Source organism: Coturnix japonica, chromosome 6 (assembly GCF_001577835.2).
Source record: "Coturnix japonica isolate 7356 chromosome 6, Coturnix japonica 2.1, whole genome shotgun sequence".
NCBI classification, from domain to species: Eukaryota; Metazoa; Chordata; class Aves; order Galliformes; family Phasianidae; genus Coturnix; species Coturnix japonica.
Genome location: NC_029521.1, coordinates 27,132,985 through 27,159,400, shown reverse-complemented (window position 1 = coordinate 27,159,400; position 26,416 = coordinate 27,132,985). Strand labels below are relative to the sequence as shown.

Here is a 26,416-nt window from a genome sequence, read left to right as displayed (position 1 = left end):
CCAATTAGTGCTGTTACCTAACCCTCTTCCTTAGCACAGATAAATGATTAAGCACTTCCATAATGAACTAACTATGCTGTCCTCTGACATTTTCATCACCATTTCCACACCTGATGCACACCACGCCCCAGCACTCAATGGGAGAAAACATGTTTATTCTGAGTGTGGACAGGCTGGGCAGCAATACCTGCTGCTGAAACTTACTCATCTGCCATCTCATAATACACCAATCTGCTTGCCAGCTTTTCGTGCTATTTTTTTCTTCAAGTTCTCAGATATGATTTAGCCAAGTTTTAGAGGACTTGCTAAAATGAATGCTGACTCCCATTTTAGGCCACCCCTCCACAAATCGGTTTGAGTCGTACTGCTGCCACCATATCAGAAATCGACTCTGCTCTTAGTTTGCAGTTGCAGAGAGCGATAATCCAGATGTTAACAGAATCTCTGTTGTTAACATACATGTTTTCACTTTGCTAGGCACAAAAGCTCTGCAGACCTGACGTGTTGCCTTGGTTATTGATTTCTATCTGCAGCATTTGCCTGGATTTCTCACAGGAGCTGAGCTTTCTGAAAGGCACACAATCTGATGCTACAAAGAATACAGACTAGAGCAGCTCCAAACCTGCTCAAAATCCAAGCCTGTGAAAAAACCTACACAAAATCATGCCTCTGTATAAAAAAATAGAGGAAACTGAGAGTTCCAGACACCTATTCTTTTTTAATAAGCATTCCCATACATACTTAAATTTGCAGGATTCTTTGAAGAGTGAATATGATGGAATGCTGCAAAGAGATCAGCTTAATTCTGCTGTCTTGTTTTAGACCAGGAACAACACTAATGACTTCAGTTGATTTGTTTTTAAGGAAGAAAGAAGTAGGCCATGTGCAGGTATGTTTTATTAAAGCCTCTGAGGCACACAGCAGTACTAACAGCAATATAAAACAATATGTGAGATTGATTTGCATAAGAAATTCAGATAAAATATATGGTTGACATACAATCAAGGTTAATAGTCAATAGAGAGCCAACAGCCATAATTTTCAGGTTGAAAAAGATAGGAAGGATACTTTAAGACCTTCTGTGTTGGGAACAAAGCTACATAGCACCATTAATATCAAAGAGACTACACATTATTACTGTATTCCCCATATTCATCAAGCCTACTAATAGCACCAAATTACAAGGCTACAAGTAAGGTAACAGACATAGGAAAACACACAAGACCCCTACATTTCAGTAACTGCATTATTAGGGTAAAAACCAATGCTCCTGAGAGGCAAAGGAAATAAAAAAGCCAAGTGCTAAGTTGCTTGGAGGAACACAAATACATGATATAAAACAGTCGTTCAAGCAACACTCCCAGTACTCTGTCCATGAAAAACACTGGTAAATGCACATATAGGAACAGATACAAGAGCACACAATCTAAACATATTCACCAATACTTGTGAAGTCTTTCTGTTGTTAAAAATGCCTCTGTTCCTAATTTCAAAGTGACGATCATTGTATCAGTCCTAGAGAAAAGGCCGAAGAAACCAACTAATGAGCATACTGGCCATAGAGAATAAAGAAAAAGGCAAATTGGTACGGTGTTATACTGAATACTGCTGTCACAAAGTCATTGATTTTCTGCCTTCAAAAAGCATGGGTAATGATTTCATTTTCATGTTATTCTTAGCTCATTATAACAAATACCTACAGGTTGTATCACCATATTGAATGGATTTGAAAATGAAAACATCTCTAAATTTCTAGATAATGCATGCCCTTATTTTATAGTAAAGGTACTTAAATATGACTGCTTACGCCCAAATTTATTCTAGGCTTTGTTATCACAAAGAACTTCAATAAATCACAGATACTAAAAGTTACTTTAAAGTAAAGTTCTTTGGTCTGCAAAGTCAGCTCTCAAATAATATCAACTTTCCTTTGAAACCACTGAGTTCTTTCTTTATCATATGTGACAGGATATTAGGAGGGAAATAGTACATATCACAAATATAGATCAGATGTAGTTGTTGTAGCAGTACATAAATGTGTAAGACAGTAATGTAAACATTGATAAGTAAGAAAAAACTGTATAAATACAGTAGGAATTGCACGTTATGAGTCACATAGACTAATGTGTTGGCAAAATGCATTCAAACAGGATGAAAAAGATGTCTGTTTTCACAAACAGAAATGCAGATACACTGGCCACAATTATAAGTTGATGAATCTGTTCTGAATACAATGAAGTTTTTAATCAGTAGAATGGAATATATTTCCACAAGTCTCTTCAAAGTAGTCAGTGCTGAAAAAGTAATACATTATAAGCTGATTCCTGATGCATTTCTGAAGGCACAGATAGTCCCTGCAATAATGCTGAGTCCATAATGGAGATCTCCCACCAAAGACCTGTGATCCTAGTTTTCTCCACCCTGCACTTGTTTATGCTCTTTCATGTTAGCTGACTTTCTTCATATACTCTGGAAAAACATACAAGTTGGTCAGCAAAATGATAGCAAAAAGGAAAAGAAGCAGAGTTTCAACTCTGAAAGGCCTCACTGCCTAAATATCTTTTGATCTTGAGCACTAATTGTTAATAACCATTAAACATACAAAATCATTAACAATATCTCAGCAGCAAGTTAATGAGAAATGAGAAAAACAAATGTAATTAACCACAGAAAGCATCCACTGAGGCAAATTATTTATAACAAAAATGCAAACCGAGACTCAGATGCTGGCACTCAGCAGACTGACCTAAGAGAGCTCCATCTCTCAACTGAACACAAAGCCCTCAATGGATTTTTTATGGTGTTAGGCCCTGTATGCCACCATGCAGAAAACACATAATCAAAACCAACTCCTCCAAGACTTCCCACATGATGTCTACTCAGCCTTGCTTTCCTGCTCTGGTGCCCACTTATGTTTCCTTTAGCTTTTTCCACATATGTTCTTCCAGGCTGATGTCCAGATGGCAGCTACTTTATGTACCTACTCTCCATGGTGTGGCCATGCTCAGAAGACACGATTGCTTTATAATCCATGCACCATTTATTCTTTGGATTGTACTTTCCCCTGATAACATAATTAATAGGTAACATTCCATGCCAAAGATGTCCTACGAATATTCATAGGAAATACTGTGACAGACCCTTTTCATTTTCTCTGAATTGAGGACACAGAGGCCATTTACCTCTTCTAAACAAGGTGAAATTATAGCAAAACACCAACAGTACATGCACCTGCAGAATGGCACAATATAGGTTCAGTTGTGTGATTGAGGCAACTTCATTCCCTCTTTCATCAACCCAAGGATTCCCTCAAAACTCACTTGTTATTTCTTATGGCCACATCCCAGATGCCACCCAGGACAAATTCGGAGGATTCTAGGAAACACTATAAAGAGCCCTTTTTAGATGCTGTGAAGCAAAATTGGGCTAAACTTCCTACTTGTGACACTGCCTCTGCTTTGACTGCCCCTGATAAGCCTCCAGAGCTCTTTCAGTGACTGAAAAGCATTTGAGTAATTATGATAATAAAACTGTCATAAACGAATTAAAGTAACAGCCACTTACGTTGGCAGACTTCTTCACTGCCAGTGTGCCACTGGTCACAAGGATGAGTGCTTTGCACTGCGGACATAGCAAAACATCTGCACTTTCAGGGAGTAGAAGCCCATCATTCTCTGCCTCTTTGCAGAGCACTGCTAGTCCTACACTCTTACCTTTCATTGCAAATTAAACAAGGAGATTGTTCACGAATAGTAAGGCAACAGTTTAATTAACATACTGCATGAGGGTTGCAAGTAGATTTTATGCCTGATGAAAATCAAATCCATTCTCAGCTTCCTCCTGCTCATTTATTCATGAGTATAATAGACAGAAAAGCAGCAACATATTGTGGTAAGCAACAAAGCATAATCCCCTCCGTCAAGACTGATTAGAAGGCAGACCAACAGCAAGGCTCTGTCTCTGCTGCAATGTGTGGAGCCATCAAGGGAAAAGCAAATTAAGAGCTTGACTGCTCTGCTTTCTAAGGCATTCCCTGCAGCTGAGAAGAACAAAAGGGAAAATATTACTTGACACTAGATAGAATATTATTTAAAAAGAAAAGAACATTATCTTGTTCTTCACCTTATTCCTTCTAAGCAGTTCTTATTATCTTGCACATTAGTTACAATGGACTGCAGCTCACACTTGCATCCTCCATCCTCCCTCCCTTGCACGCGGCAGCAGCACTACAGTTCTAATGCCATATAGTCAACAGGAGAAGCCAAAACAGAATGAAAACCTCTGCTTTAGGCAACAGCTCTGAGTCATAATGTAGTACATGCCTGAAGGGGAGCCTGGAGTGAGACTTCAGAGAGCTCAGACTTACAGGTTAGAGGTTCCAGCAGTCATGAGCAGCATGAGCCACATCCTCCTTGTCCATGAAATATTATCAAGTTCCAGTAGAAAATTCTATTGCTTCTAGATTTGGTTTTGTTTTAGGACAGAATACTCCTGAAATTAAAATTAAACAGGGCCCTGGTGTGCTAGTAATTTCAAATTAGAAATCTGAAATAGGACATAGCTCCCTTTACACAAATGGCCTTTTACCATCACGATCACTAAGAGCAGATACAGTGATTTGTTTCAGGCAATGCATCTATTGCTATTCTGGAAGACATGTTTCCAAATAATTATGTGTCCCTATTATATGTTCAGCTCAATGTGTTTACTCTGCAGTATAACACCTACCTGCACATTCTGTGGGTGAGGCCTGGAACAAACATTTTTAGAGATGAAAAGAATATCAACAGAATGACAAACTCGCAGCCACCTACACAAAGTATTATGTGAATCTAGTAATGAGACCGGAAACACACGAGCAGAAAATATCTCAGGGCTAAGGAAGCAAACTCTCAGAGCACTAGAAATATCAGATAATCATCTTGGACAAGAGACTGAGAAGTACATAACTGATTCAAAGAATAACACACTCAGAAGCCCGGAGCTAAAGAATTATGAAAATTCATAGGACGAACTTTACCAGGCTTCTTTATGCAATAGAATAGGTACATCACACAGGGAAGGGATTTTCAATGACAGAATGTTCACAGCTGCTGTACAGGATCTTAAGAGGTTATTTTTAAACACATAGCAAGGCTGGTTTATTTCAACACAGCATGATTTTTTAAGCTCTGATTGATTTGTAAAACATCAGCTGCATGCTATACATTTGATGCAGCACAAAGGCCCTTTAAGTTAAGAGGAAGATTAACAACAGACTTTTTAACTAGGACAAAATAGGCACTACTGCAAACACCTATAAAACCAAATAAACTGGAGAAGTACTTTTAAGTATAGCACACATTACCATAGGAGGTACAACTCTGAGGAGAACTCTGAGGAAGAAAACTGCTAAGTGAGCAAGTGCAGATGGAATATCAGGGATGATATATGTGATATATATATGATATGTAATACATCAGTACAAACAGCACTGGGTAAGCCAACTGAGCTTCCTACAAACAACTTCCTCCTGAAAATATGTGACAACACGTAACCAACGTGAGCTGATGAAAATCAATACAATTAGAATAAAATCCTGAGAAACAATATCAACAGGATTTTGAAAAGAGGAAATGACGTTTCAGATTGCTGTCAGCAGGTCCTAAGAACAGAGCACAGCCTTTTCCACAGAGAGTCAGGTAAAATAAGAAAGTTATGGCTTAGCATATATTTCTATTCCCAGAATTCACCAACAAACTTAGTGTGGAATATCCACCTTAAGAGCAGAATATTTAGACCAGAGATTTTTTATTTTTAATGTATTCTATGATCAGCATTTAATGACTTGCAATGTTTTTGTTACCATTTTTAATCAATACATCTTACAGTAATACCTAGTGAATGCACAAGTATATATATCAACTAATCACAAGAGTAAGGGCACTTGAAACAACCACCTGCCTCCTTCCACAGACCAGAGCTGCCTTTCATCATTCTAATTCCTCCGAGTATCAGAGAACTTGAACAAGAAAGCGTCCTTCAGAAGGAGCTTTTTGAACTCCCTCCTGACACAGAAATCTGCTCTAGAGCAAGCCCTGACTGCTGTTAGCCACCACCTGTGTGTTTTAAACTACCAGGCCCAGGAGGCAAGGTAGGGTTCAGACCAATTAATTCATTCCTACTCTTAAAAGGAGGAAGCAGTGGTAGAAAGGTGGCATAATGAATAGATTTAGTTTTCTTTTAGATATTCCAGGCTGACAATGAATTTAGTTAGTTTGGTTATTTCACCTCCCAAACCCCATAACATCCCACAGTGCCAAATCACAGTGAACTCCATGGGGAAGACTTTAAAGCTTTAACTATGTAACATCACACGTATCCATAGATTCCCTCCACATAAGTAGGATCTCCTATTATCCAGAGTTAACACTGCTTATGATCATCCACATTAAATCACATTTTGTCCTGTATAGGACATCACTTCTCATTGGCTGTGATGGGGAACTGGAAGTTGAGGGATCAGAGACAGCTACATTGAACCCATTAGGAATATTGCATTTATTTGACTGGGTTCCGCAGCCTGATTTCACGCTCTCCACAAGGAAGACCAAAAATATCTGTTCCTTCTCTCAAAGCAGTTGACATGAGCAAAGTCTCAGAAGAATCTGCCCTTGTACTTGTTCCAGCTCTTATCAAACACCATGCAGATATGTGAAGAGCTGCAAACTCTGGTGTCTGCCTGTTTATATTGGAGCTACAAAGCACTATAATACCAATTAACAGATATACTCTTACTAATTAGTCCTAGAAGTTAACTACCTGCTTTTTAGCATCCAGAAACATCAGTGAAGAGTGCTCAAGGCAAGACACGGAAAGATAACATTTACTAGAACATTATCAGACTACCACAGAACCACTCAATAGTACCTACATGATGCAAAAGGCAGAGCAAAGAAAAAAGAGCTTCTAAGACATTAAGGCATTTTCCCAAAAGAAATAAGGGTAAATAAGCAATAATCTCTACATTATCATGATTAATTTCTGTGTATAAAACTGACCCATAAAAACTGAAGGCAGAGCAAAGAACAGAAGAAAGAACCACTGCACACAGTGCAAACTAATATGGTGGTTCATCTATTATTATTTGCAGCCTTTTCCCATTTATCTTTGTAGTATCTAAAGTGATCACCTGTTTTCATAAATCCTAAGTAAAAAGTAGGTCCCTCTTCATGGAAAGCATTACAGCTTCCTGTTTACAGATCAAGCAATAGAATTAGTACCCAACAATCAGTTTTCCAAAAATAAAAGGCTTTCTGTATAATGCTATTCAGCTGCAGCTTTTGGGAAACATATTTATCCATGCTTTCCAAAACGCCTGGATATGAGGGAACAACGAGGAGGAGTGTCTGCAGCTCTTAAATTATCCATACAATAAGCATACAAAGATTAATAAAGCCAAGTTCCCTGACTATAAAAGTTGCCTTTTTCTGCCAAAGTAAGAACATGCTTAGAGACGATCCTAGGAAGTAAACATATAAATAAGTGATAGTTAAAGAATGAGCGTTCATCTTGCAAACAGGCAGCTTCGAAAAGATTTTCTCCTGTCTGAAGAAATGAAAAATAACACATGCAACAGTCACACCAGGAAGGCTCCTGACCCTCACTTAAATATCTACAGGGAATTGAAGTACAAGGCAAATGAAACAAACTCCTTTCATTTTTAACACCATCTGTTAATAATTCAGATTTATATTTAACACAGTATATATAGAAAGGTCTCCTCTTTAGGAGATAATGGCTCAACTAAAACATTAATCCAAGACAACGTTTTTTCTTTATTTTTATAAAGCTGTTTGTTTTTCTATTGCAGAACTAGGAATTTCACACCAGGAGACATATTTTATCTCGAGTGCTTAGTTGAGTTACAAGCAATCTGTGCAAGTTGACTCTGTTTGGAAAATATTTTGTTAGAGCAAACGGTATTTATTTAATCCCTCTCTCTGTTTACTTAAGATCTATGAATACGTGCATTTATTCTGCACGAGAACACAGGAGACCCATGAAACAAAGGCTACTTTTCTTGTTTGCAATTCCAAACACGCTTCTCTTCCAACAGTTTTCTGAAAGGAAATTTCTTCTGTTGGCTTTCTCCTAAGGTCACAATAATAATTGAGTTTATAATTTCCTGCTTGTTTTCCATTTGAATTTTTGCTTCTCTGCTCTTTCTCCTACTTAAACCTGAAACCTAAAAGATTTCAGATTACAAATCCCAGCCCCAACTTGTATATAACAAACCCTCAACTTTTTTAATCCAGTAGTGATTTCTGTACATGTCAGTCTGAAGTATTCAGTGTCACTGGATCATGAGCATTGTTGAGACAGAAAGATTTCACAAATGCACACCTGGCAATGAAACTGCTATTTAGGAACAGAATGTTAATGTATGTATAACAAAGAATGAGTTTCTGGACATAAAAGAAATTAAAGCATTGTTGATCTTATTGTTAGGCACATATCATTCCTTCTTAACCTTTACAATACAGAAGTGCTTAGAAATTTTTGAGTAGATAGGAACATCATGCCCTAAGTTAAACAGGAATTAAGAGATTTTGGCTTATTGTTATTCCTACAACCACAGTAGATGGGAAACTTGATCCCTAGCTTCTGAAATCTAACCAAATGGCACGAGGCAAAGCTAACAGTGCAGTAACACATGGGGAAATGATAGGGAAACAATGGAAAAGGTGGAAATCTGAAAGTGGTGCAGGGGCCCAGATTCAGCACACAAGGAACCGAGTGCTATTCTGTTTTTCGCACAACCTTCTGATTGATGTCCTTCACTTTTAACAAAGGGTCTTCTCCATTTGATATCTCACTGCAGACAAAAGAGACTCAATTCACTTTGAATAAAGAGAAGAATATCTCCTTTCTATTAAATATAGTCCTGAAACAGGAGTAGGTGCTAAGGAGGAGAACACTGTGACATTGTGACATTCAATAGCATGACACTGAATTGAGGCAGCATAATGAGACACAGCCAATGTACGCTGGTCATTGCTGCTTTCAGAAATAATTGTAGAAAAAGATTTCTAAGATGTATTTTCATCTCCCATACTCAGTAGAGAACAGTGGCCATAACACCCACAGGACTGATACAGTGCAGGCATCAACACAAACAGAAGACAAATACTGTTATATCAAGAAAATAGAATTAATGTTGAAAATGTCATGATCAGAAACAATGATACACTGATTTCTTTATTGACATGAAACCATGCCTCCACATAAATCAAATTAAAAGTGCTACCATGGGGATCATTTATAGCCATAGAAGCTACTAATATTTTTTTCCTCAGAACAACAAAAAGCATTTTTAAGGAAAATATATCAAAGATTTAGATATGCTTTGCAATAGATTTTGCTTCACTGATCTCACCTGCCAGCAGCACACATGCAAGAAAGAGCTGCAATATTGCAGAAGTCATCTGTACAATCACATAGCAGTTTGCATGTGTTATACCCTTGGCACCTCAGTTTGCTATGTAGGGCAAATAAAGGTATTGCCCTTTTTTGCTCTGTAGCAACTTGCTTATAAGCAGTTATCAGGCAGCTTTGTTGCTATCAGGTAGGTTATCAGGGCCTGAAGAATGCATCTGAACCAAGCCCCCAGAGCCTGAAAACAGGGCTGGGATTTTAAAAACAGAGCCGAGATTTACAGTTTCTACAATGTTAAAAACAAATCAGGTTTTGATTCCTGTGCAGTTGCTTCATTATCTCTTTACAAAACTTAAGTCCCAGTTCTCTGTGGTAGGCATTTCAGAAATAGATTAAATCGAGGCTCAGTATAAGGCTTTAGGTACTTTTAAAGACACTTAGGGTAGAGTAATAAGCTCCTCTGTCTGAGGCATTTGCTCTGGCTAGACTGCAAGTGATCTGTGAACACAAACACCTTAATGTTCTCCCCAAATGCAATCACAAGTTCACCTTTTTCTTTTTTGGATGCGTCACCCAAAACCCAGGAAGAAAACTCTCTAACTCCCATATGGAGTTAGAAAGTAGCATTCCTTTATTCCGCATGATGTGCACGGGTCAAGTTGAGAGGAAAACACTCCCTCTTAGAGTTTGGGTTCTATATTTATACAGTTAAGGAAAAAGAAGACTGTTCACCCACTAAAGCTCAAATTGTAAGTTGTAGGACTATCACTTATGGATTCCTTTCACTAAACTAATCTATTGGTTTATAAACTAATGAACTAATCCCTATCGCTGGGCAAACCAACCTGTATCAGATGTATATTCATTGGTAACTCACCCTAATAAAAAACTGAGGCAACTTTTAGCTATATCAAAGAGCTGACACAAACATTAGAAATATTTTCATTCAATACGGAAAATAGATGTCCCTTTTTCCCTTTGAAGCATGCTTGAATAAAATAAACTCTAATCTCAGTCTAATGAAGTCAACGGAATAGCTTTATTCACTTAGACAGCCTAGGGATGGGACCATTAGCTAATCACAAAAGATTTGATACAACCTTACAATGTTAGTACAGTCCATACTTCAAGGCTTTTGCACATCTAATACTACCAGAAAAACAAAACAAAAAAACAAAAAAAGAAAACTTATTTCCAACATGAGGGAAGAAAAAGCTCTTGGTATCTCATTTTCTTTGAGAGCAATACAACATAATTTGTAACAGAAGCAAGTGTTTTATGCCAGAGGCAAGTAATCATGGAAGCACTTGCAATAGTGTATTTGATTTTGCTCCTCTTGACCAAGATTCATATTTGCAAGGCAGATACTTAAGGGACTGCTCATGTTTACAAGCTATTAAATATCTGGTTTATAGCAAGCAGCCATCCTCCTTAAAGATTTCATAGCTCTTCAGCACTATTCCTTATCATTAACTTAGGGCAAATCTTTACATCTAGCTGTTGGCACTATAGGAGTAATTCCACTACACTGTTCTAAGAGGGTGCCTTCCCATTAGGGAGGTATTTACTCTTGCTACTACATGCAATCACGCTGTCATTTATGTAAACCTTCCCTTCCAAAACTAGTACTTAGGTTCAGCATCTCTCAATCTGTTATTGTTGTCACCATGAAAATTAAAACATAAAAGCATTCTCTTATTCAGATATGGGGAATGATGTCAGAAGTGTAAGAGTTTGGGGGAGACTGATAGTAAAACCGTTTCCAAAAAGCTACCTGGATAGGTCAAAAGGATAAGCCACACTTACGCTCTATGGGAAAAGGAAGAAATGAAGGATGCCTCTAAGAGGGCAGTGTGCTCTGAAATTGTTCATGTGCCACCTATGATACTGAAAGCAGAGGCATGCTCACCCACTTCTGTGATCTCTCAAACAACTCTTATTGACTTAAGAAGAAAGAAGGATTTCTTTGTCCTCAATCTAAAAGATATACAAATACAAGAAGCAGCGCAGATGCAGAAATTCCACCTACAGAAGTTCAAAGGCAGCTGAAATAAAGAAGTCCATACTTTTGTCCCAAACAATACTTTCGACATGGCTTCTAAATACAATATAATTTACAGCCCATAGATGTGTTTTTTGTTATATCCGGTTAAGAATGATATTCAAATGTAAACATCTACAAGCTGTTAAGCATCCTCAGCAAAACCCTCAGTGAGCTCAACTCCCACCAGCTACAGATGGAGCGGAGTGGGCTGAAGTACATCACGAGAGTCATTCCTGAGTACATTTAAATTTAGTTTGGTTTTGATAGGTGTTATGGTTTGGGTCCACAAGACTGCACTACATATTTAGAAGGCTGACTTCTGCAGCAGCTGACAGTTACACTTCAGTCTCTCTCTATGGTCTGAGTTACTCAAATGCTTTAATGATGTGGCCAGGTAAGAAGATCCAGAGCATAAAATCCATCACAAAAGCCGTAAAACCAAGAGACCATAGTATAAAGCTTATTTTCTTCCTGTAGATTTTGAATTGAAAGCACAGCAGAAAAAGCGTAAACACTTCCAACTTTTGGAAAGCTGTCTTGCATCAAGGGGATGGTTTCTAGGTAGATAATGCAGATCTAGGGAAAGCATAGGTTATTTCTCATCACAAGTCATTGCTTGAGATTTTTGTCATCTGAATAACTGTAGTCACACCCCAGACATAACCACATGAATTTGTTTCCAAAAATCTCAAGTACATGCAAACAGATGGCATTAACCATCTTCAAGGGTCATGCTTCAAGGCAACACTTGGCAAAGAATACCTCAGCAAACTTCCACCAATTCAATACCATTCTTTCTGTTAGAATTACATTAGAGCCCTCAAACTGCAGCCAAGATTAAAACCATATTAGTCTATTTATTATAACGAACACACATTGGTCCAGAGGGTTGAAAACGTATGTAGAGATAGCACAGAAAGGGGGAAAAAAGATAAAAACCGAGTAATACACATTCATTTTAATTATGTGAGTATTCTAAACCATCAGATATTAAAATAACTTTCCTCATTTGTGGTTTGAAAGAGGCAAGGCGCTAAAAATTCACAAAAGGTTATAAGAGTTTTTCTGGAACTCTAATGGATGGCATCACAATTAGGTAAAAAATCAGTTTTTGAAATAAAATTTCATTATGAGTAGGATGGCAAAAAGGGATTGGAAAATAAACTTCCAGCTCCAGCACATGGCTCATTAAATCTTAGGCTGAGCTCAAATTATTTTTCAAATAAAATGTCCATTACAGCACTGCTTGTTAATTTAGCCACCGAAGTGATATATTAAGAGCTACAATAACAGCTCTGGGCAGAATGACAGTAATTGCCTGTACTGCAATAAAAGCACAGAAGTAACCCCAGCATAACACATTACAGAAATCTTACAAACAGTGAATCAGAGTTATTTTGATTTTTGCAGGTTTTACTTCTTTAGAAGTTGAACTGCTTAGCAATTTTTCTCCACAGAGAATCAGGTAAAAACAAATCACATCGTGAAAAGAACAGCGATGATTTGTGACCAGCTCTCCAGCACTTCTGTACCCTATGTTCACATTGCACATTAGCCTTTATTAAATAAGTAAACAATGGCCCAGATTGCTGTGTAAACAAAAGGAGCTATTTTTCTTTTAGAGTATTCAGGTGGTTGACACAAGCGAATATTTATTATTAAATAGACATTTATCAACATCTCAGTTGTATGTAGAACAATTCACCTGGGGGAGAACACCACAACCAAAATAAGCTTTCAGAGAAGGCAAATATCTCGCACTATGATGATGAAAGTATTTAATTTGCAGGAGATGTTTTGACATCAATAAAGAGTAGTGATACTGGAAGCAGCAAAACCTCATTAGTCAAGGGAAGTTTTTCCCAAAAAGACAAAATCTTCATAGGACAGCAGGACTTCCTGGTGAAATAAAAGTGGCTCTGGGTCTTTCATCATTCAGGTTGTACCCTCAAATATGGTTAAAAATGATCAGCTTCTGCACTGACTCCTTATTAAGAGAAGGGCAGGGAGACCTATCTGGCAGTGCACAGAACAAGACTTTTGTGCTCCCTATCTAGATACCTCCTTACAAAAAGAAGGGTTTTAGTATCTTAGTTTATTTGTAACAACGATTTGATTCTTATAATTTTCATACAAATCCAGGTATGTACAATATTACATCTGAATTTTCTGAATCAGTCTTACAAGTACCAAGGAAGTAGAAGAGAATTTGGGGGGTTCATTTATTGTAATCACTGCCAACACTTAGAAGCTGGTAAGCAGTTTGATAAAAGAAAAAAAAAAAAAAAGATTTAGGGAGACTTTAAAGAGATTTAAAAGACCATTTAATTGATTATAGAGTTGGGAAGATCAATTTTTTTAAAGGTCATGAAAACACAAAGAAAGGTAGTTATTGTGGCTGGTGAGATTGCCCATGGTCTGTAATACATTTATCTCTAACAGGACAACCGGGAGATTCAAACTCAGGCTTTCATGAAACGCATACAGAAGAGATGTGCATTCATCTAAAAAGCAAGAGCAGGAAAAAATACATTGTCCTACTACTAATAATAACCACAGAAAAAGACCATGGATCATTCTCAGCTACTTTTCCGTGTGATCTAGAGTATCACATGCAATAATTCTAACCTCCCCCATGCTAGGATAGGGGCAGGAGACACTATTTGCTCTGCACTTCTACCCTTGCTCCCAAGATTCCACTTTGCGCATCAGAAAAGGGTCATTTTTCCTCCATTTTCACACTGCAGTGACAAGCACAGGAATACTGACATCTTAAAATATAAATGATACTCCTCTTTCCTGAGTTATAACATCCCAGAGTTTGCCCCATATGATCAAAGTACCCTTAGATCCCATGCATTCTCCTCTCCAAATCAGAGAAGACAGTTGAACACCCTCATTCCACTTTCTTTCATCTACTCAAGGAGACAGAGATCACCCTTCTTCCAAACTGATTAAGACCCTTAAGAAAACAGTTTGATCAACTGCTTCCAACAGAGGAGGTCAAGTCAGACATATCTGCAGCTAGAAACCCTCCCTCTCTTCACCTTTGACAATGGCAATAGTCTGAATACAAAAGCTAATGATCAAAAATCCAATTGTATTCCAGAGAGAAATGAGAACAGGTGCACCAATTATGGAATAGATTTTGATAACAAAAATGTACCAAATAAAATGCTATGCATAATCAACCCGATTTCCAACAGCCTGTTTTCCCCTCACAATACAAAAGTGTTCTAACCCATCCCTTGTTACAAGAGTTGTAGCCTATTTAAAGTACAACAAAATTACTGCAACTAAAATTGTTCTGTTAGATGATTCTGTTCAATTGAAAGTTCTCATATTTGTTATATATAAATCTAATATTACACTCAGGAAATTGGAGCAATATATTCCCAATCTGTATTTGTATGTTTTCATATTAACAGTGGAGAAACAATTCCAAACTTGCATGGGATGAAAGAAATAAAAGCCATTATTGCTATTGCCCTCAAATACATGGAAATTCTTTTTTAATGATTCTTATATAATCAACTTTGTATAATCTGATAGAAATATATAATTGCCAAGCCCAATGTATTAACAAAATACTGCCCTTGTCTTCATAACTGAAATTCTTCCTTGTGATCTGGAATATGACTGAGCAGAGCCCACACATTTCTGTTTTTAGCACTTATGATTCCTGCAAGTATCTTCAAAGTTAAACTTCTAGTTACATTCTGTTCTGAAAGTGTAACAATTGTTAAATCCCAGAGAAAAACTGTTAAGACAGAAAAGAGGCAGTTAAAGCAAAGGCTACCTTCTAATCCCCTTGTAAAGAATTAAGTCCTCCTTTGCAGCAGTGGTCAACATCACGCTACATTGTACCTGTGATTCTCAGAACATATTGTCCCTGCCCATCTTCCACGTCCCTTGTTCTATTGCAGTGGTCTCCTAGTCAGTCATGCAAGCCAAGCCTCCAAGCCTAACCTGCAGTGCTAAGCCTGACAGTCCTTCCAGATCAAGTGGCAGAATTTAGATGCCTAGCAACGTATTGCTGCACACTACCAGAATGCCAAACTGTATTTAAGGTATGTGTGATACTTAATCAAGAGTGACTGTAAACATTGATTTGTTTGTCTACAGTGCACCACTATCAATCATTGCTGCATTTTACAGAATTCATTCTCTCAAGAACTTCTCATTTTGGCATCTCACTGTTCTCACATGGATGTCAGGGGAGCTTTCAAAAGGTCTGAAATGCTTCTCTGCAAACCTTGACTCTCACTTATATGTGCAGATGGTCATCTACTGAATCCAATGAGCAGTGGAGTTTCCAAACCTTTCCATGTTGGCTATTCAATGGAAAAAACAAAGATTTCTTAGCATTTATCAGATCCCCAAATTACATGCAACTTCCAAAAAAACCAAACTCAATCTTCTCTATATATTTTCTTAATTATTAGCCTTTGAAATACAGCTGATAATTGTGAGGCAGCTAGAGGGAGTTGAACATTTTCAGCTCAGCAGAGGAAACAAGAAGCTGCTGAAAAAGACCATATGACCAGACTTCTTCCAAGCTAACACAGAAGATACTGAGAAGAGCTAACCTAGAAATGTATGTACTTTTTAAAAAAAGACACCAATATCCTCACCAAGCCCACAAGCAGTAATTCAAAACACTTTCAAACTTGATAAAAGTACATTAGAGACACTAAAGAAAGTAATAGGAAATTTAAAATTGGAAACTGGTGTCATGAATCAGCATTAGAAAACAAAGCACTCTGGTAATAACACTCAGTGCTCTGTCACCTGAAAAGGTAAATTCTATTTAATAGACACTGCATTCCTATTTACTGAGATTAGGAGAAATTAAGACACTGTTATCAAATGTTCCAGCCTAAGTAATATCTTCCACTGCAGTCTCCATACTGAAGTTCCCTGTGGAAGGAGGACCCACTTTCCAGCAACAGGAGATGAGTTAAGTGAGAGAAGAAACCTTACCTACAACTTGCTGGCATAGCCCCCCACCATATCTCTATAGACTCCTTATCCAAAATATATAAAGCATACAACTGGGTTCATGCCAGTTTCATTTCATTATGTTCTTACATCCTCTGCTCCAGAAGCAAACCCATCAGAAGATATTGAAAGGATTATTCAGATGCTTTTATTGCTCCAGCTGAAACCCCAACTTTCTAATTCATGGTAACATTTGACAGCTGCATTAATGTATGTTTTCAGAGAACTGAAGCAAAGTGTCATAATTTGTTTGAAATTCAGTATTTAACCTAAAGATTAAAAATATATTTTTTCAATCTAAATGTTTTGTGACAGTTTCCTCTTAGTTTATAATGTATGACAAGAAAACAGAATAAATGTCAAAAGACAAGCAGCACTGAAAATGAAAAATGAGAGCAATATTTTCCCTTTTTTTCAGTACTGTGATTTATTAATGCCACTCCAGAGACTGCAGAGTTGAATAAATTGGCTCTTCCTAATAGGAAAGAAAATGATTGTTAAAAACAAAACTTACAAGCACAAATTAATCTTTAAAAATAATTGCAAAAATGTGCAAATAAATTATTTAGTTTCCCTACCAGAACTTGGCACTGTTTCACAGATATGGGACGTGACACAGATACGATCACTACTCCAACAAAACACTCCTAAATATTTCTTTCCACATGCTTAAAGGCTTTATTGAATTACACCTCTATCATTTTAAATAAAAGCTTAACAGTGAGATTCCCCCCAAGGAATAAAAGTTCAGTAACACAACTGTACTTTGATTTTCCTTTGGGTATGCTTAACTGGCAAAACAATCCAATACAAATGTCAAACATTATACTAACACCCCATCTTCTCCCACCATCAAAACAGTAGGAGATTCTTTTTTTAATCATTATTTTATGTTAGGTTGGCACTGGGCCTACATATTAAAATAGAAACTGTTTAGTGATGCATACAGACGCTTCTTCCTGCTCAGCTGTGAGTCACCTTTTTTCACCTACTGAACTATAAAATGTCTGATGGTTCAATACAAGAGCCTTAACATTTAAAAGAAGCACAAACAAAAGTAAAACCCTTGCGTGACAGTAGATGTGCTGCAGCATATAGCAGACAAAAGATCAGTGGCCAGAACTGCAAGGAACTCTCAAGGTTTTTTCTTGGACTCATCATAAAGGACAGCTTTTGATTAACAAGTTTAATTCAAGATGACAATATTTCATTTCCACAGTAGTTTGCTGCAGGAAAATGCACATTGTATATGCACAGGTTTGCAAACCAGACATATGGTGTGTATTTTTTTTGTTATTAACTGCCTTGCAGTAATTAATAACAATCCATCTCAGGCTGCTGACTTGCATTTCTCATTGTTAAACAAGGTCAAAACTTCAGAAATTAGGGAGGTGACATGCTGCCTCACTGCATGCACGAAGTTCTACCACCTTTGAAAAGCTATTACTGCTCCTAAGGCTTGGAAAGAAAACACCTGTGAAGATCTGCTACTATATAAACTGAATATTTTAAGGCTGATAGTAAGCATCAAGAAATCTCAAGAAAGAGGTTCAATGCGGGTTTAACTGCTGTCTTGTTTGCACACAGAACTCATTACCAGTCAGTATAAGGCAGAGTACTATGCTCCAAATATGAAAAGCCCCTGAAAAAGCAACTGTATTTCATCACTCTGATTACTCATTTCTATTACTGATTTGCCCCCCCAAAAAATCTAACCCAAAGCATAAGCTTAGCTTCTCCATGTTATGTTCAGAAATCTCAACCTCTCTCCCAACAGAATTCTTAGGAGTTGTCACAGAAAGCAATGAGAAAAGTGTCAGGCAATGGAAATAACTCTACCTTGCAGAAAAGAAAATGTTTATGACAAAAATAGATGAGTGTTTCTAAGCACGAACACCAGATTAGAAGTGACAGCAGCCAGTAAACGTGAAATGGAGAAATATAAAAATTGATAGCACTCTGAAATCTTTAAAGGACAACAGAGGAAGAAGGACAAAAGCAGTAATATTTAAAATGAGATGTCTGGTAGAAAGCAATAATCAATCATATTTCATAGTTGGGGGCCTGAGAAGATGACATTGTCAGGTGTTGCTGTGTGAGATGAAAAATGAAGGATCAGAAAAAGCATACAAAAAAAGAACCATGCTGAAAAATGTGAAAACAAGACAGATTCTTACTAAAAGGTTAAGTACCATTTGGGAGCTGAAGACAGTAAAGAAAAAACATTTTCGTTCAGTGTCTACATTCATATGTATTACTCTGTCCATCATATCCTCCCTCACCCAAAGACAGATAACCCCATGAAGCACTGCAAACTTCAAAAAGCAGTTTGGAAAACAGCTCTGCAGAAAGAACCTGAGAGGCCCTGATGGGCAACTTGAACGAGTCTGCAAAGTGCTCTCTGAATTACCAGAAGCTCCACATGAAATTAAAAGCACACGATTTCACTATGATGGTGGTAAATGCTCTGATCCCTTCTGTTTTGGAGTTTGAGCTCAGAAAGTTCGTTCAGACTCTGAACATCATGATTTTAGCTTGTTTTGAGATCTTATACCTCAGAAGCATTCCATAGAATTCACTGGGACCAAAAACAGGAGTGAATCCATTACTGGACTAAATCATTTTGTTGAGAGGATGTGGGCTTCAGATAGTCACGGAAGTGAAAAGTTGGCCATCAATTTGCATATAAAGTCCCTCCTGTTATGGGAGTACACCTCCCAGTTCATGCCCATAAACTCTCCTTTTCTTCTGTCCTTAGCCTCACAGAAATTTCTTCAACAATAAAATAAAACATGTATTTATATAATTTGACAGAAGTAAATCTTATTTTCTTACATTTAGGAGCCTGAATTTTTACACTAAATACCAATTCAGTCTGATTAAAGAGCATCCATTACACTAATCCAAGAAATGAGAAGCTTTCCAGGAACATCTTATTCTCAGTCATTGCCATAAGCTCAACAGTATTCTAAAGTACTTAATTTCCATGGGTCATGCTATCCAAGGCATTTCATTTTGTGATCTGTTATTTCATTAATTTCTTAGGATTATTTTTCTTGCTCAAGCAGCTTTTCTATGAAAGCCCAATGTTTGAATCTCTTTACTGAAATGGATGAATTGTCTGTAATGTCAGAACCTTAATTTCTATTCCTGAATACTCATCTTTACAGACTAGAAATAGAACATGCTTTTATATTCTAACTGTTCCCCCATAAAATTTCTATTAGTTATGCTAAGCAGTAGATGCTTATAAGCTAATGGAATTGGGTGATTTAATTACAGAAGCTTTTTCTATAATCATCTACATCTGTGCATCACAACATTAAGTATCACCACAGCTTGCATCATTGTAATATCAAACACCAAGATCATTCACTTAAAGTATTGTGTTGGGAACTCAAGTTAATTTTAGCTATAGGACCAACTAAAATCTTTTGGCTTTCCACAAGGCAATCACTGTGCTCTGCAGACACCCTGCCAGACAAGTGTGCTCTAAGAGGGAAAGAGATGACTGCCCGACAGGCAGACCCCAGGGGCACAACCGGGACCATGCTCATAAGGTGCACCCAAGATGTTGATGGACATCAGAGGAATGGTTTTCTTCTTGAGGTTTTCCCCTAGTTAATCATAATTTGTTTTATTCCAGGAAATACTTTCGGTCTGAGTAGGAAAATAGGTGCACCTCATTTCCCTCTTGGATACAACTGATAGTCAGTTTTACATTCCTTACACCAAGCTTTAAATACATAAAAAAGCAGTCACACTGGAAGAACACTTCATGGAACACTACACAGATCTGAAAAGGATGCAATTTATGTGAGAGAACAAATTTGGAGCAACCCCTTGTTTTCAACAGAAAAAAAAAAAAAATGCTGCTCCAAATTGAGTGAAAGCATGGAACACATTCCATTTTAATTGCCTCCACGTGAAAAATCAAGTGTTAGTTCATTAAACTTTTGTCTTCAAAGATAATAACCTATTCACATGCTCTTATGTTCAACCTTATATCTCCGTACAACACTTCTGAATGTCAGGAAGGTCTCCAGTTTTAAGTATTTGGTTATGTTTAACATGATATTTAAAGTGCATTCAATTTCTATTCATTTCTCTGTAGGAAAAAACTCTAATCATGTTGAGTCATATGAAACAATTAAAAACTGCCAAGCGTTCAGATTCATTTTCCTCAGCTTCACATATTTGAACATCTTACCTGCTGCCACAGACACATACAGACTGTCCCTGTGGCTATACTGGAATATATGTTACGCATGAGTGCATAGAAAGTCTTTCTTAATCCATCTTTTCAGTGCTCTGATTAAGATCTTAGCCATACATAACACACTGATGTTTAGGAAGCCAAATATTTTCTTCAAATATTTATTGATCAATAGAAGCATTGTCTTAACATGAAAGTTCTAAACTTGTTGATAAAAAACACAAACTTTGGAGTGAAAAAGGGTAGTCTGCAGCTTTATCAGACCCATTTCCCAACACATGAACTCTGGGGGCTTTTAAGAAGTGAATGCACAAAGTTCTCTGAATTCCTTCAAAACCAGTACAGTTTTCTATTTACAAATATGTAATTTCACTCATCCATATTTCTCTTCAGAAAACAGATACAGACACCACATCTTAAAACATCTTTGCTAGAACAGGGACCCCAGCAAGAAAACAGGAGAAATCTCTCACTAAACCTTTATGAAAAGTTATGAGAAAAGTTTCAATTTCTGTTCCTAAAGGCATTAATCTCCTTGAACAACACATTTAACATTTGCCACAGGGTTTATAGAAGATGACAAAATTTTACTCATTCAATCATGTGCATTAAACATTGACCTTTCTCAAGAGGGGAATAAGTCTGGCAGAAGGCTGTAGCCATTGGCTGAGATTTCCCACATCCACAATGACTGAATGATACTAGGGATTCTTTCTATCCCCAACACACAACATCCCAAAAAAGATTAATATTCGGGTGATGCTACCAACTCACCTGCAAAAAACAGATGCTGATAGAATGGGTGCAGGGACTGACTACAGTTAAGTCTATTCTAGATGACCTTTAAAAGTCCTTTCCATCACAAACAATTCTATACCAACAGATGTATGCAAGTGTACGTTTGAATCCATATGGCTTACAGATTGGAACCAAATGCCCCTTCACAAACAAAACACATTCAGAAAAGTCTGTACCAACCCATATTAACATTCTACGCATAGACTAAAACTGGACATTGTTTCTCAAAGTTGATTTAAATTCCAGAGATATGCTCCCTAATGATCACTATGGAGGGTAACATTGTACAGCTCAAGGAACTGCTTTCAATGCAGCCTAATCTCTCTGCAACAAGTTGATTTTCATGCATCTGGAATGCACTAAACATAATTGTCAGCTAATTTTCTTAAGTTAAAAAAATGAATTTAACTTACTGAAGCACAACAAAATGCCTTCAGCAAATAGCCTGTCTAAAGCCTATTCTACCATATCTGCAAAGTAGAAATATTTTGATCAAATTATGCCCTAAATAACGATGATACATTTACAGAAATGTATTTATAAATGTTAAGTATAAACGTTAAAAGAAATAGCTTTGCATGCTTTTGAACCCTGCTTAATTCATCTTTCATTCCAGCATAATTAGAGTTCACATGGATAAGCACCTCCTTTTAGAATTTGTTGTGCAGACTTCAGTCTGTCCTTGTCTCTGTCTTTATTAACATGAATGACTCCAAAGGCCATGAAACTGTGAACAGGATTACACCATAGTTTAAATGTGGTGTATATGATAGTAAGTCTGTAGCACACAATCATTAAAATTATACACAAATAAACTTTATACCATGTCAGTCATACAGCAAATTGAAAGCAACCGCTGCAATTAAGGCTTAAAATAAAAACAATCAAAACACCTGCAGCTTTTCACTGCAAAAGCTCACATTTATACTGACCCCAAATACGTTTCAGAGAGAAAAGTAAGCAGGATAATTGATCCAACAGTGACATGACTCCATCATGCTAAGTAGTCAGGAAAACATCCCAGCTCACATCAGATCCACAAGAAAAATGATGAACTCCAAACAGGATTGATCTGCTACTGACCATTTTGTAATGAAGCTTGGAGTCTACAAGACACAGCACAATGTTAGACAAATCTATTAACTGTAGCCTAATTACACCTGATTTACCATAGTGAATATGACAGAAGGACTTGAGTCTACTGATCTACAGAATAAAGCATCCTTTGGTTTGTAGAAACAGTCATTTCATTTGCTTTATATGTACTTTCCAAAGCAAGAACAATTTAATAAATCTGCTTAGAATTTCAAACATATGTATGTTTATAGAATTAGCTTTAATAACTAGAAATTTAACATATTTATGCCTTTTAGTTGTTTATAGAACCTATTTGCATCTTGTTACTTCCAAACTGCTTACTCCTGGAGCATTAGTATGTAATTGCATTGAAAATTAATTAACAAAATCAAAATCTACTCTGAAAATGAGTTTCTTTGCATTCAGGCTTCAAGAACATGTCAAGGGAATTTAGTACTTAAGGATACTGCAAACATAACAGCTAAATGGATGGCTTATGCTATCATATAGTGGAATCTGCATCTATTGGGAGATGCACCCAATACATGCCTAGAGAAAAGATAGCAAAATCGTTCTGCATAATAGAACCACAAAAGAAAATGATTTAGTCTTGTGATATTGATCTTCCAGCCCTTGAGCCCTCTATCAGATGCAGCAATGAATTCCAGAAGTAAGAAAAAACTATTAGAGGTGTCACATCAAACTTCCAGGTTGGAAAACCAAGCTTTCATCCCTCCCAAATCCCATCCTTAGGACTGATCTTCAGGGACACAGTCCACACAGAGTTCATTCTCTTCAGTGCTGTGGGCAGCAGCACACATTCAGCATCAATTAACACAACACAAAAGTGAAGTCATCCCAGAAAATTAAAGTAGGAATTAAATAGTCAGTTTTGGAGTTGAAGAAAAAAATCCCTTGGTTTTTGAACATCAAGAAAATTTGCTTATCTTCTTCATGATTTGAAACAAGAACTTGTTTCGTAACAGTAAAAAGCCACTAAATTACATACATGGACATGCCATGTTTTGTCTTTCCTCCCCTTCTGCCTCCTGCACAGCAACACTTACAAGCAATGACCCATTTACAGTGCTTAGTCCCCATTTCTTTAGGTTTCAAAGCTTTTAGATCTCTGCTCGTGTTTTCAGTCATTGCTGTTTGATTTAGGGTTTTTGTTTTGCATTATTTGGTTTGGGGTTTGCTTTTGTATGCATTAATAACACATTTATTTTTAAACATTCAATGGACGTCCTTCAGAACTTCTTATTTCGATTAGTCTCAGCTGCTAACTCATTCTTTTAAAGTAATCCATTAGGTTTGGTTAACTACTTTTTCTGGGATGTGAATACCTGCCTTTATACTGAAAGATGCATTTTTAAGTGAATTTTCAATTACCATTGTGTTTTCTGGTTTACAAAGTGATTGCTTCTGGCAGCCTCAAGAGACCTAGCAGGGAGAAAAAAAGCGGTTAAACAGAAATGTGGGGCTTCTACACTTGATAATCTAACATTACTGGCTCCCTAAAACAGCATCTTTTATCAGCATAAAAGTCTTTTAGTTGAAGTTGAGTTATCTAAATCCTCACTTTCTATTTCTCAGACTTTAAAGCACAGCTTTGCCTGCTGCTTCCTCTGATGTGTCCAAAGAAAATGTGACATGAAGAATTAAAAATAAAAAGAAATGTCATGCTGCTGCACTTTGATGCTTGGTTCATTTCTTCCCTAGGAAATTTAAGTCTTCTCTTAAATAACATTCAGAAGCAAATGTAGTTTCTTGTTTTCTCATAATCAACTTTTAATTTGCTGAAAATGGAATGGAGTTGACAAGAAAATGTTCAAAATCACCACAAAACTATTTTTTTCCCCTTTTTTCTAATGTGACTGCATTGGCTTTAACCTTTTGATATCTTGTACCATTCATCTCAGCCCATTGTATTTCTTCACTGGGTTAAGATCAAACTTGTGAATTATAATTACTCACATTTCCTAATTAGTTACTAGTAATTATCATACATTCTCACCTCAATCAATAGGATACAAGTTACTTCATAGGAGACTATGAAACAGTCCAAAAGCTGTCACAGAAGGCAAATAAAAGTTGCCCTGTGAGAAAACCAAAGCACCGCTCAGCTCTTGGACTGGAGCTCCTACGCATTAAAAGAGAGACAAACAGGTTCTTAAGTCATTTCTCCTCCAGCATTTTCTTCCTACAGTCTAGGCCCTTTTCTCCAAATCCCATATCAGTTCCTGTTATTAGTGCAATAGTCACTATTGAGGCTGTTTCTTAGTCAAGAGTCTGGAGATCTTAGAAATTTCCCTGTGCTTAGAAAGGACGGGGAAAATGAAGTAAGAAATCTTCAGCCTGACCACAGAGGCAATGAGCTATTACAGGGTACCCTATAACCAATGCAGCTACCCACCCAGCTCTGTTTCACAGTCCACATTGCACTCAAACAACAGAATCAGGGCTTAGAAGCTCAAAATAGCAGCATTGTCCCAGAATAAGGCACTGAGCTCAGGAAGACAAAGTAAAATAAGCAAGGGTAATAGATTTTGGTGTTTTGTTTATAAAATAAATGTATAGCTGAGAGCATGTATTGACTTTCTTCCCACTTCAGTTTAACAAGCTTTTTAAAGGTTGGTTAAGTTTGTAACTATGTGACAGATTCCAGCCTCATTAAAACTAAAATGGAGAAATAGGGGACACAGAAAAAAAAATAAAAATAAATAAAAGAAAAGAAAAATAAAACAATTCAGTAGTGAATCGTATAATAAAACACCATTTTAATCAGGTATTTTTTCCTTAAGAGAAGTTTCAAAGCATCTGAAAGTACCCAATGCAGTCATGCCTCCCCTCCTCGGCCATTCTCTTCTTCTGTTTAAGCAACCTGAAAACCACTGTATGTCTCCTAATAAAAAGTTCAGCCAGGTAGGCTGCAATAAAACCACCTCTTTCATCAACTCCTTTCAAAGGAAGAGATTCAATTTTGCCAGCCTGTCCTGGGATCTCAAGGGGACTTCATTTACGGAAATAATCTATCCAAGTGCTCAAGTTCACAGATTCAGTGGGATTACTCATGAGCTAGTATCCACAACACTATGGCCATATGCATGCGCATCAGGCACCTGCCCTCCTGGGAAGAGTCAAAAAGTCAGGCAGAGAGCAAGGGAGACAGCTGTCAGCTCTATTTGTTGGGAAATTGATAAGTTCAATTAGAGTCTTAGCACTACAACTAATGACCTTCAAGGATTAATTTACCACTGGATACATACAGTGCATGAAAAGAAAGATTAGCAAAATCTTTTTCATGCTAAGCAGTATCAAAGAGTAACTCACACCTTCTATCCAAATTAGGCTTTTGGCAATCAGTCTCCACAGAATCCCCTCTAGGAATTTCCCAGTGGAGATATGAAGATGGATGAGAGAAATTCCTATTACTTCCCTGCCTCAAAGGCAGCTCTGAAGCCTGGGTCAGCACAATGCTTGCCTGAAGATGACAGACCATGTCAATACATTTTACTGGACAACCTCTTCAGTCAAATTGCTGTGGGGAAAGCAGCAGAATGAAAATAGTTCAGCACTTGGAATTTAGCTATAGAATTTATCTAGCAGCAAGTTCAAGTAAAAGTATCAAAACTGTTCATGCATCGACCTTAATTGCTACCTCTCACTGAAGATGGAGGTGAGGGGAAGGAAATGGAGACTGAAAGACCCTCCTAAACTAGGCAATGCACCTGCTTGTGTAAAGGTGCCCTCCTGCCTGCCCAGTAACTGACTGTGGATAAGTTAAGCATCTCATTTCACTCGAGAACAGAAATCTGATAAGAAGCTGCTATTGAGCTAAGTCTTGACCTACAGTTTTTGAA

General features: G+C 37.2%; 1 long non-coding RNA gene across 1 annotated transcript; it reads right to left on the bottom strand.

The window, feature by feature from the left end:
- Nucleotides 1-892: 892 nt before the first annotated feature.
- LOC107316164 lies at nucleotides 893-24,644 on the bottom strand. Its single transcript, XR_001556204.2, has 3 exons — nucleotides 24,571-24,644; nucleotides 23,946-23,996; nucleotides 893-2,469 (listed from the first exon to the last, which is right to left on the bottom strand). It is a non-coding gene; the product is annotated as an uncharacterized LOC107316164 (long non-coding RNA).
- Between the last annotated feature and the right edge of the window lie 1,772 nt (nucleotides 24,645-26,416).